Source organism: Danio rerio, chromosome 21 (genome assembly GCF_049306965.1).
Source record: "Danio rerio strain Tuebingen ecotype United States chromosome 21, GRCz12tu, whole genome shotgun sequence".
Lineage (NCBI taxonomy): Eukaryota > Metazoa > Chordata > Actinopteri > Cypriniformes > Danionidae > Danio > Danio rerio.
The window spans coordinates 45934971-45962500 of NC_133196.1; the positions used below are offsets into that span (position 1 = coordinate 45934971).

Genomic DNA, 27530 nt, shown 5'->3' on the forward strand with positions numbered 1-27530 from the left:
TGCTTTTTTTTTGTTTGACTGGGACTTCTAAAACAAGTGGATACCAACACGAATTTATCCATCTTGGTTATTTATACTCTTTCCCATCCATAAGGTTATCTGGTGGGATTTTTTTTTTCTTCTCTCCCTTAGATACAAGAGCATCCCCTAGTGATGGTTTTGAAATACAACATGGAGTTTTGGGTTTTGAGGTCTGGTCAAGTGAGGTGATTTTCATAACAATGACTCGAATTTGGTTGTATTTCGGGTTGTTTGTACTGTTAGCCACATTTTGAGAGCTTTTTTGTCTTGAAATAAGTGCACATGTTGGTACAGAATACAGGATTTGAGATGAAGCGCACGTGTTTGTCTTTGGGATCCCACCGCACAGTAATTATTAATGCTTTCAGCAACATTGCATACTGTCAAGACATCCCCAGGACAAAACAATGATTGCAATTACGCTGTTTATGTCTAAGTTTGTGCGCTTCTGAGTGAATGCATTTGTGTGTGCCCGTGTCCGCGAGCTTAAATGATGTCATTACAAGGCCAAGAAAGCGCAAATACACAGATCACTGCTCTGAGCCCTTTCACATTTTTTTTTTCTTTCCTGGCTGGGATGCAGCATGCATTCATCTGGATTAACCATTCTTTTGCACTGGATAAATAGCTAGAGTGAGTGTCCAAATCACCATGAACCTTGATGTCATGCAGCTCCCTGTGGCAATGGGGAATATTTGGATTTGGCACTTGAAGCAATGCGTCATAATGGGAGATGAGGAGCAGGCCAGGCTTTCCTCTTTGAATAAACAATAAAAGATTCAGTCCCACGCATCCATCATGAATGAGCGATAACAATCTTTGGCTTTTTTGTTTTGGAGAATTTTCGACTATCCCTTCTTATCCGTGAAGCCCGGCTTGATGTAATCTCCGCCTCTCCTGTATGCTGTAAACAGTTTCAACCCACTAGAATGCAATTGGTGCCTTGATCAAACTGGTTTTACAACCTGCGGTGATGAGGTAATTGCACTTGACTGCTTTGAATTTAAATACTGATGAAAGTCATAAAGCTTATGAAATGTGGTCGAAATTATTCAGAAACATGATGGAAACATTTACACGGTTTGATTATTTTCTTCTACTTTTGTTGATCGTAAAAACAAGACATTAATGTTTATTACATTGCAGGCTCATTATGATTCCTGACAGAATAATGAGCAGCGCTGTTATGATGTTTTTTTCCCGGTTCTCTGTTGATCTGTGTTGCAGGAGGATAGTGGCTGTGGGATTTTCTAGAAGGTGCATTTATGATATTGCACACATTCATTCTCGAACTCTGATCTTTACATCCTTCCGGATGTTACACGTTGAAGCAAGTTATGTGTCAGAGGCATTACTGTACTATTTACACATTCAAGCATTCGAACCACTCATTCACTATTCACGACACTGAGAGGTGCATGCGAGCGTAAATAAGAGAATTCAGTCATAGCTATAGATATGATGCTGTGCTTTTACATTAATGCAGTCACACTGACTGAACTGAGTTCGTACAGTTTAAAAACAAACATCTTAAATTCACAGTAAATTACTGGTTAGTAATTGCATTACTTTCACAGTAAAATACTGTGTGTAAATTTACACAAATTACTGTGAGGTAGTTCACTGTAATTTAGTTACATTCAATTACTGTTAAATTACAGCCATACAGTGTAACTTCACAGTAGAGAGTGAAGTCCATTACTGTGATTCAACAGTATTTTCGTGTAGAATTAACTATATTTTACTGTGAAGCAGGCTTTCCTCGGCTAGTCATTATGACATTTACACTGACTTTGAAATCAATTTGGGAGCATTTAACAGTCTTTGATTTCATATATCAATAACTTTTGTTCCAGTTTATTACATTTTGGGCACAAAGTTGTGTATATTAAAGTTTATTTCATATTTCCATGTTAACCTTATGTAACGAAGGTCGCCTACCAGACACATAATTATTTGTTATAATTATAATTATACTACTAAAAATTAGATGAAAATTTACTATGACATTCATGTCAACAGGCACGTGCACACATAGGGCTCAACCTGTGCAGTGCACATGCCCTGTTTAGTCTTGGATAGAAAGTGCCCTTCCAAAATGATCAAAAGTGCCCCCGCAACGCGACACACCCTCCGTCCCGCCCTTGAGTAGGCGAGTGACAACACCGCTCTTGAGTATGCGCGCTCAAGCCACCCCCCTCCCCCCATCGCTTTACAGTACGCGCGCGACAACACCGCTTTTCAATACATATACGATTTACATCTGATTTATTTCCACATATGAAGGAGGCCTGAAAACGATCTCTGAATATCCGAATGCATGCGTTTGTTTCGTGTTTACACGGTCATAGAACGGATCCGATCTGTGTCACACATGAGCAAAAAATCAGAAATGGGTCACATTTAACTGGGCCGAGGTCAGCATTAAACTTACAGAGTCTGACTTTGGATCTGTGCAAACGATGCACACTTCAAAATTGTATTACAGCATGTCTGAAGCATATGGATGATGTGAAAATTCTTATTGTTTTTTTGTGCCAAATTTGATCTGAGATTGGTTCCTCTAAATCTGTCTCCCATTTATTTTTAAGTAAATCTAAGGATGCTAAATTACATATGTTGAGTAATTTGTAAATTTTGCTGATAGTCTGTCAGAAAAGGACATATTGGAACATCAAGATGGTTTGATTTGAGCACCATAACCTTCAACACTCCGGTTATTTCCCTTTTGAATCATTGAGTATAAATGACTCGGCTCTCGGAAGTGTGTGAAGCATAGTTTGGAAATGCACCCCGTCCATCTTGTAGATGTTGTTAGCAGAGCAAACATTTGCTTGAAATAAAGTTACCCCATTTTTCCACGCAGACCTCTCAGGACTGGGCTCCATTGCATTATTAAATTATATATGAACTTATATGTGGCTTGCTCGGAATTACCCCGCTGGAGCTGCGCCGAAGCAAAAAGCCTTTGTGCCTTTAAACTTATAGCTTTATATTGCATCTGACTCATTCGATTCTGTTCATGTACGTGGTCACATCACCAAAGGTCCTCCGCATCACCCGCAGTAGGTGTTAGATGGTATAGTAGGTCTGCCTGGAGAGCAGAGCAAAGGCCAGACGTGACCGCAGGCGATATGACTCGCCGACATGGACTTGCAAAAGCTTCATGACATTAACAACCTGCCATTTTCTTGAAGGCAGTCAGGGGTGTGGTTCTAGGGAAGGTCGCGCTCCTCGCAGCGCCTTGGGTGTGTGTGATTCACCAAAGGACAGATGAATTCAAACAAAGAGGTGAAAGTGAAACCGAGTGCTAATGAATGGTCTTGCTGCTTCTAGGCTCAATTGCTTTTTTTTTAATCTTAGGTGCAGATTGGTGTTTGCAGTGTAAACATGCATTCAATGCTTTCTATCGGTCTTCACTGCAGTTCTGTTTTTGTACCATGACCTTGACCTATAGGAAAGAAAAATCAGAAGTTAGATCTTAGTTATTTTCTCCAAACCAGTGGTTCCCGCTACTGTTCTTTGAGGGACATCAACATTACTTTTTTTTTGCACCAATCTTGGGTTTTTGGTAGCATGAAGCTGCTCGACTTTGATCACTTTTTGTTTCCATAGTGTTATGGAGTACCTTCATGGTACCTACAACTCTGAAATGTTGCAAACTAAATCTAACAAACAAACTCATTCATTCAATTAGTCTCCATGACAGAGGTTGCCATAGTGAAATTAACCGCCGACTATTCCAGCATATGTTGTACACAGTGGATGCTCATCCAGCTATAATCCAGTACTGGAAAACACCCATACACATTCATTAGCCTCTTTCTGTCAAGGTATGGGGGTGGATGGAGAGGAGGCGAGGACCCAAATGCAGGAAGTGAAGGATTTATTGAAAAATAAAACAAAAACAAAACTCAAATCACCCCATGTGGGTAAAAACACAACATTATAATACATACACAACTAGACTTGATCTTGGCTTGACACACTACTTAAAATCACTGTTGTAAAACAGATACCAACAGACCTCATACGGCAGAGAAGGGAAACAATCAACAACGGATCAGCACAGAACAGAGCACACTAGGAGAACAAATAGGAAAGACAAAACCAATAAACAGACAGGCGGACAGGTGAAAATAATAAATTACAAACAAGATAACAAGGTGGGTGGGACAAGACAATAGACGGGAGAGCGCATGACAGAGACGAGACAAGCCATGCGCTCACATAAAACAGGACAAGAACATGCAGCCAATGAGAGAACTCATTAACCGCATGTTCATGACAACACAAGCACAACACTGAAGCACACGACAAAAGCACGTGACCACAATGTAAACACAGAGCCACGTGCTTTGACAACAGACGCAAGACACGAGCACACGATGAATGAAAACACTCACCGTGTGCTCACACACGCAGCGTGCAAACCGAAACCAACTAGACTGAGACGCTGGGAATGAAGCACCACGCTGCAGACAGACGAAAACACAAACACGAGTACAAGAGCGCGCCGTCGTGAGTGTACGCTGAGCCCGCGCGGCCGCCTCAAGCGGGAGCGCGCACACTCTGCGTACACTCACGACGGCGCGCGCGCACACAGAGACAGAAACAGGACCAGACAGGACTAGTGTCCGAGCTCAGTCACCAAAACAAGAATTTACAAGACCAGAGTGGCAGAACCCTGACACTTTCACACGTACACACCTTTCCGGAAAATTACCGGCAATTTTCCGGAAAGGTGTGTATGTGTGAACAGGCCCTTTTTGAAAATACCGGTAAATTCGTTCTGGCTATTTTCCGGAAAGAGAAGTTGTAACATTACCGGTAATTTGCCAGAATGCTGCGCTGTGTGAACGCAAAAGGAAGATTGCCGGAAAGAGCGTGTGCACATCTAGAACGTGCTGATGTGAGACGCCTGCTTTAGCCAATCAGAACACTCAGACACATTCACATCTGCGCAGTTTATGAGAATAAAAGCCTTAGGATATTTTTCCAGACACATTTAGCTGCTAGAAATTAGTCAGATCACGTTTATATGTTCTTCTTAATGCCAACCGTGTAATTAATTATCGATGAGATGCTTATGATAAGCTGTTGTTTGTTTACCTTCAAGCTTTGCGTGTGCCCATGAAACAGTCCATGGGCACACACACATATCATGTATATCTCGACATGCGAACGTGTTTCTCCATTTGTTTTCATCGGAGTTGTTCACAATACTGATCCATCCACAGAGTTTGTGATGTAGTCAAATGTTTACAAACACAAGCGCTGCCGTTTAGAGGTCATTTCTGGTGAATGATGTCAGAATTTACTGGTATTTTGGAGTGGATGTGTGAATGCTCTTTTCCGGAAAAATTCCGTATCGTCCTCGCCTGTGTGAACAGCACTTTTTTTAATTTACCGGTAAAGTCGTTCCCGAAATTTTCTGTATATTTACCGGTATCACTGTGTGAAAGGGGCTATTGACACACATCCCCATAAACTAGGGCCAATTTAGTTTATTCAATTGATCCTATACCGCATGTCTTTGGCTTGTGAGGGAAACTCACGCCAACACCGGGAGAACACGGGGAGAACATGCAAACTCCACACAGAAACGCCAACTGGCTCAGTCGTGACTCGAACCAACAATCTTCTTGCTGTGAGATGACAGTGCTAACCACTGAGCCACCGTGCCACCCCTGATAACAAACAAACTAAGCCAGCTAATTTGAATTCCTGGTACAGACCTTTGGTTTTCAGCAAAGTCAAGACAACCCATGTCACATCCTTTATATCCTGTGACTGGCTACTGGTTGTATCTCATATCAAGCTCAAGAGGGATGTTTGGTACAGAGCAGCCACACAATCTGCACCCTCCTAACTTTGCCCAGAAGCCTTGGGTCTGCAAATGAGCAACAGCAACAAAACAACCTCTCGAATTTCCCCATTTCCTAAAAATCACCAAGAAACAGAAGTTAAGATTGCACTTTTTTGTGATGTACATCCAATTGAAATAGTCCTGATATTAGAAGAAAAAAAAAATCAAGAGCAATCCATTATTCTGATGTTAGTTGATCCCTGCTGTAGGGTCCCTGCAGGCACCCCAACGTACCCTAACGTCGTGGGAACATTGGATTTTGTTCGGAAATTAATTAAATTGATTTGACGTCAGAACCCACCATCAGACCGACATCAATGTCCAACATCCAACCTAAAATCTGTCAGGGTTCTGCCACTCTGGTCTTGTAAAATCTTGTTTTGGTGGCAAAGCTCGGACACTAGCTCTGTCTCATCCTGTTTCTGTCATTGTGTGTCTCTGTGCGCCCGCACGCCGTCGTGGGTGTACGCAGAGTGTGCGCGCTCCCGCTTGATGGGGTCGCGTGGGCTCTGCGTGCCTCGGACGCGTGCGTTCTTGTACACGTGTTTGTGTTCATCCGTCTGCATCGTGGAGTTTCATTCCCAGCGTCTCAGTCTAGTTGGTTTCATTTTTGGTCGGCGCTGGGATGAAACATGCACGCTGCATGTGTGAGTGCACGGTGAGTGTTTTCATTCGTTTACTCGGGTCTTTCGTTCAGTCTTCTGTTGGTGTTGTGTTTAGCACGTGGTGTGTTTACATGCACCCCATGCTTGTGGTTTTATGAACACGCGGTTAATGAGTTCTCATTGGCTGCGTGTTCTAATCTTGTTTTATGTGAGCGCATGGCTTGTGTTGTCTCTTTGTGTCATGCGCTCTCCTGTCTATTGTCCAGTCCCACCCTCCTTGTTAACCCATTATTAGTTAATTGTGTTCACCTGTTTGTGTGTTAATTTCCTACAGTTTATAAACCCCTCATGTCTACTGTCCTGTGCCAGTTCGTCATCACATGTCGTCATTTGAAGTCTTGTCCAATCGTATTTCCAGTCCCGATCCTTGCCAGCCTGCCCAGTCCAGTTTGTTTGTGCATGTATTTGTTTTGTTAATGTTTTCCCCCTCAGTAGTTTATATTGCATTTTATTTTATTTTTTATTATTTAATAAATTCTCTATTATTCCTGCATTTGAGTCCTCGCTCCCTTTTCCCCATTTCCCCTCACCAACCCTGACAAAATCAACCAAATATCAAGGTCTAATCATGTTACACCTTGACATTGTGTGGATGTTACTACTATGACATCTATCAAACGTTGGATTTTAGTCACGTTCCAGCACAACCTAAAATCAACCAAACACATAGAATTTGACGTGGTTATTGGACGTCAAAATAACGTTGTCCTTAGATGCTGGATAGACATTGAATTTTAGTTTCCTAATGCCTAAATCTAACCTATTATTAACATCTTATGATGTTGTGTGCCTGCTGGGATATTGCTCAGGTAGTGAACGCTGCCTGATTTCCTACAAATAATACAATTGTCTTTCAGGCCAAAGAGTTCAGGAAGTTCCATCAGACCAGAGAATTTTGTTTCTCAAAGTCTGAGACTCCTTCAGGTGTCTTTTCAGAATCTCCAGGTGGGTTGTCATGTGCCTCCTACTGAGGAGAGGCTTCCTTCCGTACACATCATCATGCAGAGATCCTGCAGAGATGATTGTACTTCTCGAAGATTCTCTTCTCCATCGCCCAAACATGTTCCTGGAGATCTACCTACCTTCAGAGTTTAGCTGACATCCTGATAACACAAACAAAACAAAAACAAATCTGTAATTACCAAGTGCTCCTTCAGATCCCATCAGTTAGTTGTGTTTGATGAGGGTTGGTCTGGAGCCTGAAGTCTACAGAGTAAAGCCAAGGTAACTTAGAGATTGAGCGTTTAAAAATCTGTCGCATGGTGCTGCGACAAGGGGCAGGATTAAACAAGATGATTAGACATTGAAAAAGCGAGCGATTGCTCTATATTTTAAGTTTTTGCACTGAGATGTCATGTTTTGATCTTGTATTGGTCTCACACAATCATGTAATGCAATTTCGCAGATCAGATTTCAGCAAGTTGAACTTTACAACACAGTTATGCTTGCATTTCCTGGTCTGCCACATTCGCATGCATATGAATGGAAATCTATGAGCCGAAAAGTGCATTGTGACCAAGGCTTAAAGCTAGAGCTTGTTCAGAGTGAGGCCTTTCTCCTCCGATCACTCAGTCCTGCTATAAGAAGAGTCCTGGTGGATCCAAACATCTTCCTGTTGTCTTTAGGAACAGAGTCCACACTGTGCTCATTGGCACCTTCAATGATGCATAAATTCTTCTATACCCTTCCCCAGATTTGTCAATAAAATCCTGTCTCAGAGGTCTACAGTCAATTCCTTGACCTTTATGGCTTGGTTTGTGCACTTCCATGCACTCCTAACAGTGGTATTCTATATAGACAGGTGTGCGCCTTTCCAAATCATGTCCAATCAAGTGAATTTACCACATGTGGACTCAATTTCAATTTGGAGAATCGTCTCAAGGACGATCAGTGAAAACACGATGCACCTGAGCTCACTTTTGAGTGTCATACTTAAGCACAAGTGAATATTTGCTCATTTGCAAGTCACAAAATATAAAGTAAATGGCACCTGCAACCAATGGCAAACCAAAACAATCCAGTGATTCAGCTTCCAATTCACATATAGTAGAGAGAGGAATATGCGGGGACATGTGTCAAAAATTGATTGATGACCGCCACGCCTCTTTAAGGCGGGATTTCCAGTTTACTTTTTAAAAAGGCGGTCATCAATCAAATTTTGACACATGCCTCCACATATTCCTCTCTTATAGTGCATGTCTTTGGACTGTGGGGAAAACTGACTGGAGCACCCAGAGGAAACCCACACCAACGCAGGGAGAACAAGCAAACTCCACACAGAAATGCCAACTTAGCCATATCGGGGTTCGAACCAGCGAGGTTCTAGCTGTGAGGCCACAGTGCTAACCACTGAGCCACCGTGCCGCCCCCATTTTTTTCAGTTACATGATGGAAACAAGATTTAAGTATGTATGAAAGGTAAAACATATCAAATGTGCATTAAAAATTCTCAAAACAGGTTGATGGCTTAATAATCACACTGCATACGAATAAGATATTCAGGAAACCAAGAGGCTGAGAGCTTAGCATGAGTGTTGGAGGATCCTGGAAACCATCCCAATCGTTTTAAGTCTAAATTAAAAGGGGGTTAAAAAAGGGAACACATTAATCCTCCAATTCTGAAATGTTCCATCATTTCGTGTAGGAATGCTGATAATAGTGTGCTAGATTGATGATATAATGTGCCACAAACATTGTGACATGCCATTTTGGTGACCTCTGCCTGCTCTGATTGAAAATCACGATAATTTGCGAGCATGAAATGGGCGATGTTTTAGGATGAGTGGCGTATCTGTTCTTGCTGAAGCATGAACTGGTTTGCCGTGTGTGTTGTTGACCCAGCTGGACTGCGCTGTTTCAATACTCTTGAGATAAGGAGCACGTTTGCCTCTCAAACATGCAAACTGGGAGACACGCCACATGATTTTTGCATTTTTTAAATTCGTAATTAGATTAGCATAACTGTTTACAGATGATAGAGCTGCGTTGTTGCGATACAAATAAAATTAGGTGCATTTTTCAAGCACTGATGGAAAGAGCTTTCATTTTTAAGGTCTTTTCACGGTCATTCTAAACTTGACTTTTGGTAATTAGATGGGGTTGGTGGTTTATAGAATGTGAATTTCTTTTAATTCACGTTTGTTTGTTTGCTTTATTAAAGAGCACATTTAGGAACAACATATGTTGACCAAAGTGCTTTACAAAAAGACCAGTATACAAAATCTGTACTTATATATATATCAGAATCAGAATCAAAAAGAGCTTTATTGCCAGGTATGTTTGCACATACAAGGAATTTGTTTTCGTGACAGAGCTTCTACAGTGCAACAGAATTACAGAGACAGGAAAAAAGCAGTTAATAAATATATAAAAAAAAGCAGTAAGCAGTGAATGCAAAAATATACAAATAGACAAGTGTATGTAGAGCTATACTACTATATGCAATCTTATATGTGCAGCTGGTATGTGCAAACTGGCATGTAAAGTGTGTTGTTAAATAAGTGTACATGTGTATACAAGTGTATGGCAAGTAGTGATGTTTGTTCCACAATTATTATTATCAAATGTTCATGAGGGGTGAGGCAGTGGCACAGTAGGTAGTGCTGTCGCCTCACAGCAAGAAGGTCGCTGGGTCGCTGGGTCGCAGGTTCGACCCTCGGGCTCAGTTGGCATTTCTGTGTGGAGTTTGCATGTTCTCCCTGCCTTTGCGTGGGTTTCCTCCGGGTTTCCTCCTGGTGCTCCGGTTTCCCCCACAGTCCAAAGACATGGTACAGGTGACTTGGGTAGGCTAAACTGTCTGTAGTGTATGAGTGTGTGTGTGAATGTGTGTGTGAATGTTTCCCAGTGATGGGTTGCGGCTGGAAGGGCATCCGCTGCATCAAAACTTGCTAGATAAGTTGGCAGTTCATTCCGCTGTGGCGATCCCGGATGAATAAAGGGACTAAGCCGACAAGAAAATGAATGAATGAAATGTTCATGAGATGGATTGCCTGAGGGAAGAAACTGTTTCTGTGTCGGGCTGTTCTGGTGCGGATCTGTAGCGTAACAGTTCAAAGAGGCAGTGTGCTGGGTGTGAGAGGTCCAGAGTGATTTTGGCAGCCCTTCTGCTTGCTCTGGATAAGTACAGTTCTTGGATAGAATGAGGGTTGTACCAATGATTCGCTCAGCAGTCCGACATAGTCTTTGGAGGTCAGATTTGGTAGCTGAGCTAAACCAGACAGTTATTGATGTGCAGATGACTGAGTCAATGATGGAGGTGTAGTGTATGAGATGGTATTTTTTGCTCATATTATGAACTATTAGCCCCCCTGAGTTATTAGCCCCCAGTTTATTTTTTTTTCTATTTACTGTTTAACAGAGAGCAGATTTACTGCTATTTACTGTTTGTTGTTTTTTCAACAAATTTCTAAACATAATACTTTTAATAATTCATTTCTAATAACTGATTGATTTTATCTTTGCCATAATGACAGTAAATAATATTGGACTAGATATTTTTCAAGATACTTCTATACAGCTGAAAGTGACATTTAAAGGCTTAACTAGGTTAATTAGGTTAACTAAGCAGGTTAGGGTAATTAGGCGAGTTATTGTATAACGATGGTTTGTTCTGTTGACAATCGAAACAAAATAGGGGCTAATAATTTTGTCCTTAAATAATGAATAAAAATTTAAAAAGTGCTTCTATTATAGCTGAAATAAAACAAATAAGACTTTCTCCAGAAGAAATAAATGTTATCAAACATTCTGTGAACATTTCCTTGCTCTGCTAAACATCATTAGGGAAATATATTTTAAAAAAAAAGGTGCTAATAGTTCTGACTTCCACTGTATATTAATGTATGCTCTGAAGACAGAGAGATGTAATGTGTTTGGAATGACATGAGGTTGAACGCTAGAAATGATCACTGGTTTTACATAGAACTTAAAAACCAAATCAGAACCAGTGATTCTCTCTCGCAAGCGTGCGAGTTTTATACCAGAGATGAAACTGTAGTAGTTTCAAGCAAGTGTTTGACAGCTGCAGATGCTTTTTCTGCCCTGTGCAGCCCACACGGGTTACAGCATCCGTTATTATTGTGGGATAAAGACAGAACGCTAATGAATACAAACAAACCATTTTCAGAATTTATTTTGACAACCTTTATGCTGCCTTTTGCTTTCCCCCCCTTTACCGCTGTACTGAAAGCCTATCCTATTATGCAGATTTATTAGATCTCAATGTGGCTAAAACATATTAAAACAGACATTAGACGGATTTAATGTAATGACACTTCAATAGTGCTGCTATTATTGATATTATTGAAAACAGCATCACCCAGCTGAACATGCACTGTTGGAAACAGCTTATGGGCGAGGCAAAACCAAGCCAGATGTGCATTATTTGAGATGTCAAGAGTAGAAGTAAAATGGATTAATCTGCTGGATGATCTAGAAAGATCATTTCCAACCCAGGCTGAAAACGTAGCCCTATATACATTTCTAGAGAGTGTCAAATATATCCCAACAACGTTTTTTTTTTTTTTTTTTATTCGCAAATTTGCCAGAGACCGCTGTGGACACATTTTAAGATCTTAAATTCCTCTCATGAGTGCCTTTCACGCCTACTCCTCTCATGAAAATCCACCAGTCAACTAACTGACTGACTGACTGGTCACACTATCCTCCTTCCCTAAATGCAACCGATGATGTTTTAAAAAGCAGCAATTAACCAGTGCACTAGGAACGCTCAATACCTCATCCTACACTGTTAGACATTTTATTGTATGTTTGCGGTAACTTACTGGCAGCACTGTTTCAAGCAATTTACCACAACTGCCCTTTTACAATAACTTACCTGTAAATGTGTTTTAAAGTAGCAGGGTCAATTTCATTTTACAGTAAAATAGACTTACCACAACGTCGTTCAAAATGCCCTTTAGCACATTGGACTTTAATCTTTGGACTGTGGGGGGAACCGGAGCACCCGGAGGAAACCCACACCAACACAGGGAGAACATGCAAGCTTCACAAAGAAATGCCAACTGACCCTGCCGGTGTTACGGTTTCACTTTCCAGATGTAAGCTATTTACGTTTGCAGATTGGAAGATTCGGCACTTTGTCACAGCAATAAAAAATGCCCGTACCAACTGAAGATTCTTATTACTTGGTGTCAGTGTCATTGTGAGCATTATTGATTTTAATATCTGTGTAGTAGAACAGTATACAACCAAAATGAATGTCATCAACGGGATTCGAACTCGTGTGGTCAAAAGGTTCAGCGCACACATCAATCACCTTATCTCTCTGAGCTACTCAGAACTATACATGTAAAGGTCTGTTTTAATATCTTTATCTGTCAAAATATGCTTAGCTGTGTTTGTGGACTTATGTTAACATGTTTCCATCGATGTTAACATGTTTACATGTTGTTTATGTACATGTACTCGCGTTAACGTGTTTTTACTAACTCTCCCGCTGATAGAATAGCTCTGATTGACTTCATCAGTTGCTCAAACCATGTTTTTTTCATAGTTGTAGACTCATGTGTACCAGTGCCTTAGGAGTCGTGTTAACTCGTGACCCATGCTCACACATGTAACGTACATAAAGATTTGACAAAAAAAAAAAATAGTACAATGACGATATTATGTAATGTAATGTAATGTGTATTTATATAGCGCATTTATTGTGTATGGCCATACACCCAAAGCGCTTCACAATCATGGGGGGGGGGGTCTCTCCACACTTCCACCAGTGTGCAGCATTCACTTGGATGATGCGACGGCAGCCACAGGACAACGGTGCCAGTGCGCTCACCACAAACCAGCTATTGGCGGAGTGAAGAGACAGTGATAGAGCCAATTCGGTGGTAGGGGATGATTGGGAGGCCGTGATCGTAAGGGCCGATAGAGGGACTTTGGCCAGGACACCGGGGTTACACCTCTTAATCTTCACGAGAAGTGCCATTGGATTTTTTTAATGACCACAGAGAGTCAGGACCTCGGTTTAACGTCTCATCCGAAAGACGGCGCCCACTGACAGTGTAGCGTCCCCTTCACTTTTACTGGGGCATTAAGACTCACACAGACCACAGGTTGAGCGCCCCCTGCTGGCCTTACTAACACCACTTCCAACAGCAACCTAGTGTTCCCTAGTGGTCTCCCATCCAGGTACTGACCAGGCTCAGCCCTGCTTAACTTCAGTGAGTAACCGGTCTTGGGCTGCAGGGTGATATGGCTGTGGCTGATGCAACATATTATGTCTAATATATCTAATATATATGTAATATATTTATATTTGGTGTTATGCAAGAACTGCATAGAAATAATCCTTTTTTGTCAGTAAAATGTCAAATAAATTGTTAGTGCGAAAAAGAACAATAATTGTTATCATCATACTTCCATTAGTAGCCATTTTACCTATATACAACAGTCAAATGTTAAAGTAAACATTTGTGATTTTACAAAAAATGTTGCTTGAAACAAATTTCAAATGAGCCTTTTTTTGGAGATGTGAATATATAAGTGTGAGATGTGTTTTGTTATATACAGTTAAATAGTTTTCTGTATCTCTTTTCAGTCACAGAGCACTTTATTTGGAGCATGTTTAAATGAGAGAAGATCCTGTAATTTAGTGTAGTTTGCTATGCGCTGTCAATTATAGTTCTTGGAAAGAAAACCAGAACTGGCAAAAATGTGTGCTGGCAGATTCCACAGCCAAGCAAATTGCAGTCGTACATGTCTAACTTGCATTCTTGACGTTTACAATTTTGCAGACTTCCAAAACAGATTTGTGTAATTCGGGTTTGTTTCTTTATTATTTGATTGATTGATTGATGGATTGTAGATTATTTGTTCTATTTACACATTCAGGTCTCAGCTGGCCCATCTGTAATACATTTAAAAACAGGCATATAAGTATACATAAAATGTATTGGAGAATACGTAAAACAAGACAAGTACAATACAAACAAAGTTACGTCCACTATCGAAGGCAGTGCATACATTATAATAGCACTTATGACATTCAATGCACTCGATGGCAGATTGAATGCCTATACTTAAGAAAATGTACGATCCATTTCAGGTGTCGTCTAACATCTACTTGGAAATGTAATACCTGATGAAGCAGCGCTATATTATTTGAGTGAACACTTTTTTATGATTCCCAGAGAGGTTTGCTGGCATCGCTTGCCGGTTTCCTGGCCTCTCAGACACATTTTGAATTGTACTCCTTTAGACAATCATTGATGACTATACAGCGCTGTACTGTCATAAATCTGTAGGTTAGGGATCAGTTTAAAAGGTAAACACTTCAACTCCAATCACCAAAATGGATACTGTTGTCTGGGATGAGGAAAGAATAAGAGCTCACACTTTATTAAGCTATTAACAAACGTTTTGCTTCGTAAACTACTAATTAGTTGCTTATTAATAGCAAAAACACAATAAAATACACAAGACATGTCACTCGATTTTCATTAGGGAACAATGTAATGGCCTATATGGCTAAAGAAGCCCTTATATTGATATATTGATCGAAATAGCCTGACGATTCTCTGACGATCTTTATCATAAACATCAGTGTTTATATCTATAAATTTATCCGTCGGCACCAATAGCCTAGTGGTTAGTGCGTCGACATATAGCAACCAGGTGCTCGCGGCCAGGTTTCCTTTGCCGCTCCTACCCCTCTCTCTGCTCCCTATACTTTCCTGTCTGTTAATCTAGCCCAATCTTACGGCAATTCGTAACTTTTTGATTTAGTGGCTAATTCATATGAATTTGTACGATCTAATTCGTACAATTTAGTGCGATTTGCTCATCCCCAAATGATGGTTGGGTTTAGAGGTGGGGTTAGGTGCCACACCTCCTTTTTAAAATCGTACATTTTCGTATGACTGAACTTGTACGTATTCGTACGAATTAGCCACTAAACTGGCAAAACGTAAAATATGTTTCCTCGTGCAATCAGGCTGGTTAATCTCCACTGTCCTGTCAATAAAAGTGAAAAGCCCTAAAAAATAATAACAAAAGAAAAATGTATCCTAGTATTTCTGTGTTATTTGATTGTTTGTAACTAACTGAAATGGGAAAAAAAAACCAACTAAGAAGCATTCTGAAAACATAGCCATATATACATTTCTGGAGAGCAGTGGCGTAGCGGACGGGCCCGCAGGGCACGCACCGCGGGGGGGCCCCGCGTGATTAGGGGGCCCCGCGTCGTCGCGATTTTCAATAAACTCTTGGGAACAACTGTGGTCGGAACTCGGAACCAAAGTTCACAGGTCTGTGTTCTCTAAACACCTTTCAAGCGGTGGACTACTTCATTGCGATTGCTTGCCGCCAATGTTGCCAACTTAGCGTCTTTGTCACTAGATTTAGCGACTTTTCAGACCCCCCTAGCGACAAATCTAGCGACTTTTTTGTGTGTTATTGGAGATTTTTTTTAGACTGTCATTTGTCCATACTGTACCGTCCCTACTCTTCTCAACGAGCTGCGTGTGATGCCGCCGGCCCCTCCCCCGCCTCACAGCACTGACAGGCGGCCCAGTCAGTCCTCGTACAGCAGCCTCTCCTACCTGCAGCCCGAGAGCAGATCACACCTCTGCGTACCGACGACAATTGATTTAGCACTGGCAGTGTGAAGGTATTTCCCTTGTACAGTCAAACCGATCTACTTCTACTTTATTTTAACAATTTAATTGGACCGTTTATTCTTGTTCACAATCACAGATATTTTAGTGACAGTTTCTGAACTTGTCTGAGTTTATTACATGAGAGAGATTACGGCACATTCACTACACATCTATAATGACATACTGTATTCAAACAGCAATACATTTAGTTAAATAAACATGCTTATATAAAGTGTAGTGCAATTATAAATACCCCTTTATTAACCATATGCTGTTAAACAAACAGAAACGGTAGAACGTGATGACGTAAGTGATATGCAAATTGACGTATGACGTATTCCCCCCACTTCATCAGGGGGCCCAGTCAGCGATCCCTGCAGGGGGGCCTCAGCATTTTGCGCTACGCCACTGCTGGAGAGTGCCAAATTTGTCTTAGGAGGTATATATTTTGCGGTTTTTGTTTTTGCAAATCCACCAGAGGCCACTGTATATGCTTTTTGAGTCTAATTCTCGCCTGCTCTTCTCGCATAAATCCACCAGAGGCCGCTTTGTACGCTTTTTGAGTCCAATTCATGCCTTCTCTTCCTGCAAAAATCCACCAGAGGCCGCTGTCGACTGACTGACTGACCCACCGATCAACCCCCAATCACTCCCTTCCCTAAACCCCATTGATATTGTTTTAAAAAGCACCGATTGACCAGCGCCCAACCACTTCTTTAAACCCGAAAGTGTTTTGAAAAGCAATGCAAAAAAAAGGAAAGCCCTCGTGTAATTTTTACCACATTCTAACAGTTATTTATATATATATATATATATATATATATATATATATATATATATATATATATATATATATATATATATATATATATATATATATATATATATAAATTATTAATCCATGAGTCTCATGCATTTCAAACCTTGGGTCAAGATCTGTAATACCCCTACCGAGTGAAATGACTTGAAAGTGACTGTTAATAGTGACTTTAAGGAAGCAGTTCAGTTTAGGTATTGGGTAGGATTGGGGATGTAAAATTGTATATACTGTATTATACTAATACTTATACTAATACTATACACTTTAATAATACTTTATAAGTGCTAATAAACATTTACATTTAGTCATTTAGCAGACGTTTTTTCCAAAACGACTTACAAATGAGGACAAGGAAGCTAATTACAAAACTATAAGAGCAACAATGAAGAAGTGCTGTAGGCGAGTTTCAGGTGTGTAAAGAAAGTGTAAGAAGCAAAACATTAGTCAATTTTTGTAATTTATTTATTTATTTGGTCCCACTTTATATTAAGTGTCCTTAACTACTATGTACTTACATCAAAACATTAATACAATGTACTTACTGTGTTTATAATGTATTTGAGAACACTTGTGGTGCTTTTGATTTGGGATAGAGGTTGAGTTATGGACAGGTTTGGTGGTATGGGTAGGTTTAAAGGTGGGTTAAGGTGTAAGGGATGGTCAACAGTGTATTTACAAATGTAATTCCAAAATTTAATCACAGATGTAGTTACATACATGTATTTAATCAAGCATAAGTACACAGTAAATACATGTATTTACACAATAAGTGACAAACTATTGATTCCTGTGTAAGTACATATTAGTTAAGGTAACCTAATATAAAGTGGGACCATTTATTTAGTTATTTATTTTTGTAGTAGTAGTTAGTGGTGGAGCCAGAGAGGGATTTGCAGATTAGGAAGGAAAGTGGAGACTAAATAGTCGAGTTTTTAGTTATTTCTTGAAGACAGCGAGTGACTCTGCCGTTCTGATGCAGTTAGAGAGTTCATTCCACCAACTGGGCAGATTGAACGCGAGACTGTTACTGTCTTAATAATAGTCCAGTAGTAAAGACTGTAAATTGTTGCTTAAACTAAAGTGATACCAAATAAAAGATCTACAGTAAATAGCCACTGAGAGGCTAACAAAGTAAACATTGTGAACTAGGTGCATTGCTTCCCTGGATTATACAGTTGCCTAATGTACTCTTATAATGGCTCCCTTCTGTATCCTAATGTATTTTTAATAACAAAGGTAAGAGCGGCGGCTGGATTTTGTGCTGGTGTTTGTGTTGGTGAGTAGGCGTTACCGTGAGAGAAATAGACTGCTGAAGAGCAAAACGAAGAGAACAGCGGTAAGCGGGGAAATCCAATTCCCACAGAAGAAAGAGAAACCTGAGAAACTTGAGGACTTTTATACCAGCTATACAGTTTGATATGTAATTACTTTCTGCTCCTATATACTCATGTAGTGGATTACTGCAGCGTTGAACGCTATACTCTATTCTTGGGAATCTGTTATGACATTGTCTTTGTGATGGTCTGTTTGTTTCAGAGTGAGTCTGACTTGCCAGTGTTTGTCTTCATAAGCACTATATGTGGGAGAGAAACGGCAGCAGCAGATATTAGTTTCAATTCTGACTCATAATAATGAAAATAATAAAATGGATAAGACTAATAATGTTAACATATTAATGGCCAAATTAATTTTTTATATCTTGTCAACATGCAAAAATGTATTTAAATATAAACCTATCTTCTTTTACCTTTATTTGTCTTTTTGCTTTGGCTTTTTGGGCAGTAATGCAACACTACCAACACAGGCTCATTCTGAAAGTGTAGCCCTATATACATTTTTAGAGATTGCGAATTATTTACCCAGAAGTACATATGACTGCATTTCGTCTTTAAAACGAACACTACGGGGTGGTATGATGCCATTCCTTTTCGTGTTTACCAGTTGACCACTTACCAGCTGACCGCTTACCTCTATGTGGATGGTTTTCCACTATTACCAGTTTGTCCAGCTCACCATGTACGTCGGCGGACTTGAGACACAGAGAGGAGATGACCACGACAATGTGGTTTGAGTCTGGCGAAGAACAGTTCCAGAAAGCGGGTAATACAAAAAACAGAAACCAAAAATAAAAGTAAACAAGTAAATAACAGGGTGAGAATGTGGTCAAATCTGAAAAAAAAAAAAAAAACGTAAAAATCAGATGAGGGCTTTTCATTTTCTGGATTGCTTTTTAAAACTGTTGGGTTTAGTGAAGTGGGTGGGTGGGTCAATGGGTGCTTTTGAAAACACTGTTGGTTGGGTGTTGGGAAGGAGGAGGGTGTGTCAGTCGATCAGTCAGTCAGTCAACAACTCCCTCTGGTGGATTTAGGCAAGTATAGCAAGTCCAAATGTGACTCACAAGAGAAATTAGAGATCTCAAAAAGTATAGACAGCGGCCTGTGCTGGATTTGGGAAAAAAAATAAATAAATAAATTGCAAAAAGAGTACCTCCTGGGACATAGTTGGTGCTCTTCATAAATGTATATTGCGTTACGTTTTCAGAATGAGCCTGGATTGAAAACAAAGCAATGAAGTAAAAAAGTACCTGAAATATAAATGACATAGGTGGCATTAAAGAACTCAATTAAATTCATTATTCAGTGAACATTTTCTAAGTTCGTCCTTTAAAGAGCACCTATGGTGAAAAATCTACTTTTCAAGCTGTTTGGACAGACATGTGTGTAAGTATAGTGTATAGACCATCATATTGGGGTGATAAATTATAATTGTAATTATAATTATGATTTTTTGTATGCAAGAAATGTATATATATATATATATATATATATATATATATATATATATATATATATATATATATATATATATATATATATATATATATATATATATATTTATATATACACATACACACAGGACTTTCCATTAACACCCGCCAAATGCGGGTAGATTTCAGCTCTGGCAGGTTAGACAGACACCTCCACTAGCCACTTTTGCTGGTTGGAAATCATTTTTAAATCGTAGTTTTCTTAAGGGTTTGACGACAAGTATGGCCCAATATTCGTGCAAATGTGATATAAGAATCAAGAAGCAGCACGACTGACAAAAATAACTGTGTTCGCGTGAGCAAAAGAATGGTGAATACAGAAAGAGAGCATGATCACTCGCGCTTACACCTGATGTGATATGCACGACTGTTAAAAAGCGTGCGTGCTCCCGTTTACTTGCGCGAAGCAACCGTGCCTAGAGGAAGCGCAATGGGTGCGATTGGTTCCCTTTGAAATAGACTGGACAAAGAACGATGATCATGCACCCACAGTCATGCTGCTTTCAAGAGCTCAAGTTTAAAAAAAATACACATATTCTTTTGTAAGCAGCAGAGGTCACTGCTTTCGTTTTAATTATTCTTAGAAGAGATTATTAACAGGCCTAACATTAACCATGTGCAGGGTATGTTTCACCTGCTCTCTTTGGCATACAGTTATTTTTGTTAATATGGTTTAAATATATATATTTTATTACAATAACATTGCTTTAGTGGGAGATTACTCCCTGTTCATGTTTAGTTAACTGGTGATATGGGACTTTTAGCCAGGACAGATTACTGTGCATATTTTAGATGCATGACAATAATTATTTTTTTAAATGTAATGTTTTTTTAAAGAAAAGTTTTGTTAAATTAAGTGCACCTATACAGCTATACTTTCCTTGTTTTTACACATTAAAATATTGTGTCTAAGAAATACTTATTTGGTGTGGTCAAAGATAAATTTGGTAAATCCTTAATTTTGAGCCCTGAAAAGTCGTGAAATAAAAACTGATTGCATTGCGACACAGTCCATTTGCTCATGCACACTGAGCAAGCTAATACACAACACACACAAGAAGTTAAATGAATGGGAAGGCATGTGGACATAACACAACATCTAAATCAAGTAATTTAGGCATGTCAAAGTCCAATTTGAGCACAATATATTTTCCCAACAATAAAAGTGTGGCTAGTGAAAATGGCGAGTGGCTAGTAATGTTGGAAATCTAGTAATGTTGGAAAACACACACACACACACACACACACACACACACACACACACACACACACACACACACACACACACACACACACACACACTCATATACCCAGTGTTTCCCAGCATTTATTTCCAATGAGCCTGTGTTGTTGTGTGATATATATAAATCTACTAGCAAAAACGGTTAATGTCAAGCCCTGTATATATATATATATATATATATATATATATATATATATATATATATATATATATATATATATATATATATATATATATATATATATATATATATATATATATAGATATATATATATTTATTTATTTATATATATGAATAGGAATATATGAGAATGTTAGTGATAGGTAGGTTCATAGCACCTATACAATTTGCTTATTACTCACACAGGGATGCACAGCAGCACACAAACATGTTTAAATATGTAAATTAAAGCATTAAAATGTAAAAAAAAATATTATTGTCTACATGTATATGAAAAATGCATATACATAAATCTTTAACATGTCTTAATTCACTGTAAATGTAAGACTTTTTTATTGCATGTTGCGTCAGAACAATATTACAGTTGTGTATAGTTTTTCCCTCAGGGCTTGATCAGTTTTTTTTTAGCTTGCAATGCTGGATGAAAGTATTGATCATATGCAGAAGCACTTACATGGTTTTTAATCCTTTCTGTGCATGCACAATTGAACAATGCCATTGTTTAATGAAACAGAGAAAGCCGACATAAAACTCTGCCGTGCAGAAATAATATAAACATTTTACCTGCATGTTTAAAAATCACACTAGGGAACATTTCAAGACTATAATTATCAATTATACCAACTTGCAATACTTAGAGGCATGTATTTATCTGCTGGGTTTAAGAGACGCCTGTCAGATTAGCAGCAAAAATAGATATATTTCCATAATAATCTGATTAACAGGTATAGCATCAGGAAATCCTCCTGTGTGGATTTCAACTGAATAATAATGACTAAAGCAGTAAAGATTTGTGCCTAAAAAAATCATCATTCTTTGTATATGTTGGGGAGTTTCCTGCAAATACAGCAGAGAATAAATCAAATGTGAAGTAATATAATTAGTTTGAAGACTGGGGCCGTTACATAAGGTGCGCAAGCTTCGATTTGATTACTAACATGTGAGCTGTCATTACTTCACAGTTCTGGCAGTGAAATGTCAGCTGGTACATGAGTATATGACTGGGACCAGATCAGACTTCTTGCGCGTATGAGGTTTTTATGGTTGCTTGGAAACAAGGTTGATAGAAACAAGTGTCAGAGAGATTAAAAATTCTGTCACATCTTCAGTCGCCATCCACTCAGAGCGAAATGATTTGTTAGAGAAGCATTGTGCTAGAATCTTCCCCAATTAAAAAGTGTTAGTCTCAATTACAAGGGGAATACACTAGTGGACCTTGATTCTTTTTCTAATTTAAACAACACAGGCTCATTGGAAATACATGCTTTAGCTTACATATCTGTGAATCATACTTAAACATTTGTTGACTGCTGTTTCTAGGTCTATGCGGCAGTGGAAACAACCTTTGTTCATTTTCACACCAATGGTTTTTACAGGGACACATTCATTCATTCGTTCATTCGTTCGTTCGTTCGTCCGTTCGTTCATTCGTTCGTTCGTTCGTTCGTTCATTCGTTCATTCATTCATTCATTCATTCATTCATTCGTTCATTCATTTATTCATTCATTTATTTTCCTTCGGCTTAGTCCCTTATTTATCAGGGGTCGCCACAACAAAATGAACCTCTAACTATTCCGGCATATGTTTTACGAAGCGGATGCCCTTCCAGCCGCAACCCAGTACTGGGAAGCACCCATACACTCTCACATTCACAAGCACTCATACACTACAGCCTATTTAGTTCATCCAATTTACTTACACCACACGTCTTTGGACTGTGGGGGAAACCAGAGCATGTGGAGGAAACCTACAAAAACATCGGTAGAACATGCTCCACACAGAAATGCTAACTGGTCCAGCTAGAACTCAAACCACAGTGACAGTGCTAACCACTGAGCCACCGTGCCGCCCAACGGGGATCAATGCGAAGACTAGTCTGTCACTAGGGTCTTTTAGGAGTCAGTCTCAAGCTCTACACTACGCTATGATTGCCACAGCATCTGCTCAAGATACGGCCTGGTCCAGGATTATGGATACTTCTAGAACGGTGGTTCTCAAACTTTTTTCACCAAGTACCACCTCTAAAAAAAAATTGTCACTTCAAGTACCACCACAATGACCAGTTTTGAAATACAGTAGAATAGTAGGCCTATTTAAGCAGGTACAGCACTGCACAGTTCAAAAACTAGGCAGAATAATTGCTATTATTAATATGCATTATTGTCATCCACTTTAAACCATAAAATAGTTTAAACATTAACTGTATTGGCAGAGTAAAATTTTTTAAAAATTACCTCACCAAGTGCAAGTGCAGATTTTCTTGCGCACCCTCAAATAAATGCGGCTGAAGTGTGAGTTAGTGCATTTATGTAGCAAGTATGTCTCTAAAATGTATTAGATTTGCTAGGAATATATATAAATGTCTCCGATAGACTTGCAGAGCGGACCGCAGCATTAATGCGTCCTGAAGTAAAGTGAAAGGGCTATAAACTCCAGCAAGATAAAGTCATTATATGCAGAGACACAGACCTTTATTTATAAATAAAGTATAATTATGGAAACTGTGTTCATCATAACTGAAAGCTACGCCGTGTTTGCTGGTCTCACGCATCCCGCACCTGTCAGTTAGTCAGTCAGCACATCACCTTAAAGGGTTAAACAGAACGCACAGAACTACTACGGTCGCAGAAAAGTTTTCCCTGTTATTATTCACTTACCTTTTCATGCGTTTTTTGGTGCGATTTTAACCCGCTATTTAAAAATTGACCAAATATTTTAAATAAGAAGCTGAAATGTAGCTGTTGCAGGATAAATTTTGGTGTGGCGCCCCGCCATGGAAGACTGAATGTAGCGGAAACCATGTCATTCATTACACAATATACATTTGTTGACATCCATACGTGAGTATATGCATCTATATATATAGTTGAAGAAATATTAGCCCCCCTGAATTATTAGCCCCCCCCTGTTTATTTTTTCCCCCAATTTCTGTTTAACGAAAGAATATTTTTTTCCACCCATTTTTATGTACCATATGTGCGTTCGCCCGTCAGTGAAAAAGGCCTGTGAAACATACCCTATGTAAATTATTTTAGATTCACAAAACTCTAGACAGCACTATCTAGTATATTTGTCATCTGAACTGCAAAATTAAAGAACACCCAGAGCGCATTTTATGTTTCATGTATGTAGGCCATATAACTTAATTCCTGGAGGGCCGCAGCTCTGCGCTGTTTGCTCCAACCTCAATCAAACACAGCTCATGCAACTAATCAAGGTGCTCAAGACTCTTTCGAACACCTTGATTAATTGGATCAGCTGTGTTTGATTAAGGTTGGAGCAAAACTGCGCAGAACTGCGGCCCTCCAGGAGTCGAGACCTATGATGTAGGCTGATAATATTTCTAATTAGCCTGGGTTACATTAAAAGCTATGTCTTGTCAAGGAATGTAATTTAAAGTGGTCAAGCTGAAATTAAACTAACAATGAAGTTGTTTCTGGAGATTTCAGTCATTCGGTTGCACGTCCATTTATGGATGATGTTGCTTCAACAGCAGAGCTCTCACGTAAGGGGTCATTATTGAGGTGGGCGAGTAATAATTCCTACTAATTAGCTGATTCGAGAACTAATGCTGTACATTATGGCTCATTTACATGAAGAACAGGAAGAAGTCTACACATTTCATCCATATGTGCAGTTTGCTCAATAGGAAACAGGCTTTCTCTGTAATTTCTGAAAATAAAATACTTCCTACCCAGATAGCATGCGAATTTGGGCCACTTTAGGCAGTTATGCGGCACTGGTGGTATTCCTTCGGCCCAGACAAAATGAATGTGAGCCTGAAGTGGCCCACCTGTACAATGGCAAAGGGGGGACAAAGATTCACATTCATAAATGGGTCATTTAAGGCAAAGATTTAGCACTTATGGCAAAATGTAATCTGAATGTGAGCCTATTGTGGCCCATGTGAAAAATGGTAAATTTGGCCCAAATGATGGCGGAAAAATGTGGGCCACAGTTTGCAAAAATTGGGCATTCTCATTTAAAAGTAATCCGAGTCTAAACCTAAAGTGGCTCACACATGTAAGTGCAAATGTGGCCCAGTTATCTTAAGACATATGTGGACCACTTTTGGCTAATATTTGGCACAGTAAGCCAAGGCTAATGTAGATTTGAGCCTAATGTGGCCCAGAGAAGATATGGCAAATGTGGCCCACTTTTTTAAAACATATGTGGGCCAGCACAGTAAGCTCTGGCTATTGTGGCTGTGAGCCTATAGTGGCCCAGAGAAGATATGGATAATGTGGCCCAATTATCTTAAAACATATGTGGGCCACTTTTGGTGAATTTTCGGCACAGTAAGCTAAAGCTAATGTAGATTTGAGCCTATAGTGGCCCAGAGAAGATATGGAAAATGTGGCCCAGTAATCTTAAAGCTTATGGTGGGCCACTTTTGGCAAATATTTGGCACAGTAAGCTAAGGCTAATGTAGATTTGAGCCTATAGTGGCCCAGAGAAGATATGGAAAATGTGGCCCAGTTATCTTAAAGCTTATGGTGGGCCACTTTTGGCGAATATTTGGCACAGTAAGCTAAGGCTAATGTAGATTTGAGCCTAATGTGGACCAGAGAAGATATGGCAAATGTGGCCCAGTTTTTTAAAAACATATGTGGGCCACCTTTGGCAAATATTTGGCACAGTAAGCTCTGGCTATTGTGGCTGTGAGCCTACAGTGGCCCAGAGAAGAAATGGAAAATGTGGCTCAATTATCTTAAAACATCTGTGGGCCACTTTTGGCGAATTTTTGGCACAGTAAGCTAAGGCTAATGTAGATTTGAGCCTATAGTGGCCCAGAGAAGATATGGAAAATGTGGCCCAGTTATCTTAAAGCATGTGGTGGACCACTTTTGGCAAATATTTGGCACAGTAAGCTATGGCTAATGTAGATTTGAGCCTAATGTGGCCCAGAGAAGATATGGAAATTGTGGCCCAGTTATCTTAAAGCATATGGTGGGCCACTTTTGGCAAATATTCGCAACAGTAAGCTCTGACTATTGTGGCTGTGAGCCTATAGTGGCCAAGAGAGGATATGGAAAATGTGGCTCAATTATCTTAAAACATATGTGGGCCACTTTTGGTGAATTTTCGGCACGGTAAGCTAAAGCTAATGTAGATTTGAGCCTATAGGGGCCCAGAGAAGATATGGAAAATGTGGCCCAATTATCTTAAAACATATGTGGGCCACTTTTGGCAAATTTTTGGCACAGTAAGCTAAGGCTAATGTAGATTTGAGCCTATGGTGGCCCAGATAAGATTTGGCAAATGTGGCCCATTATTTAAAAACATATGTGGGCCACCTTTGGCAAATATTCGGCACAGTAAGCTCTGGCTATTGTGGCTGTGAGCCTATAGTGGCCCAGAGAAGAAATGGAAAATGTGGCCCAGTTATCTTAAAGCTTATGGTGGGCCACTTTTGGCAAATATTTGGCACAGTAAACTAAGGCTAAGGTAGATTTGAGCCTAATGTGGACCAGAGAAGATATGGCAAATGTGGCCCAGTTTTTTAAAAACATATGTGGGTCACCTTTGGCAAATATTTAGCACAGTAAGCTCTGGCTATTGTGGCTGTGAGCCTACAGTGGCCCAGAGAAGAAATGGAAAATGTGGCTCAATTATCTTTAAACATATGTGGGCCACTTTTGGCAAATTTTTGGCACATTAAGCTAAGGCTAATGTAGATTTGAGCCTATAGTGGCCCAGAGAAGATATGGAAAATGTGGCCCAGTTATCTTAAAGCATATGGTGGGCCACTTTTGCCAAATATTTGGCACAGTAAGCTATGGCTAATGTAGATTTGAGCCTAATGTGGCCCAGAGAAGATATGGAAATTGTGGTCCAGTTATCTTAAAGCATATGGTGGGCCACTTTTGGCAAATATTCGCAACAGTAAGCTCTGGCTATTGTGGCTGTGAGCCTATAGTGGCCAAGAGAGGATATGGAAAATGTGGCTCAATTATCTTAAAACATATGTGGGCCACTTTTGGTGAATTTTCGGCACGGTAAGCTAAAGCTAATGTAGATTTGAGCCTATAGGGGCCCAGAGAAGATATGGCAAATGTGGCCCAATTATCCTAAACCAAATGTGGGGCACTTCTGCCAAATACTTCTGGAGTAGATCAATTGCTAATCGTCAAAACTTGACACAAATAATGGCGCATGACAGCTAAGTAGGTTGTGTGAAAGCGAACCGCGGCAAGAACAAAGAACAACTTTGTAACAATTTTAATCCCTGTTTCAGAACAAATGAATCGATTTACAGGTGTGAAAGCACCCTTAGCTTCCC

The 27530-nt window shown here is 39.6% G+C and overlaps 2 protein-coding genes across 5 annotated transcripts in view; both read left to right on the plus strand.

Annotated features, from left to right (window-relative positions):
* Positions 1 to 27530, plus strand: part of sh3pxd2b (SH3 and PX domains 2B) — an 897647-nt gene that overhangs the window by 309697 nt on the left and 560420 nt on the right. The window lies entirely within an intron of this gene.
* The window catches only part of gabrb2b (gamma-aminobutyric acid type A receptor subunit beta2b), a 151824-nt gene that overhangs the window by 1232 nt on the left and 123062 nt on the right, over positions 1 to 27530 (plus strand). The window lies entirely within an intron of this gene.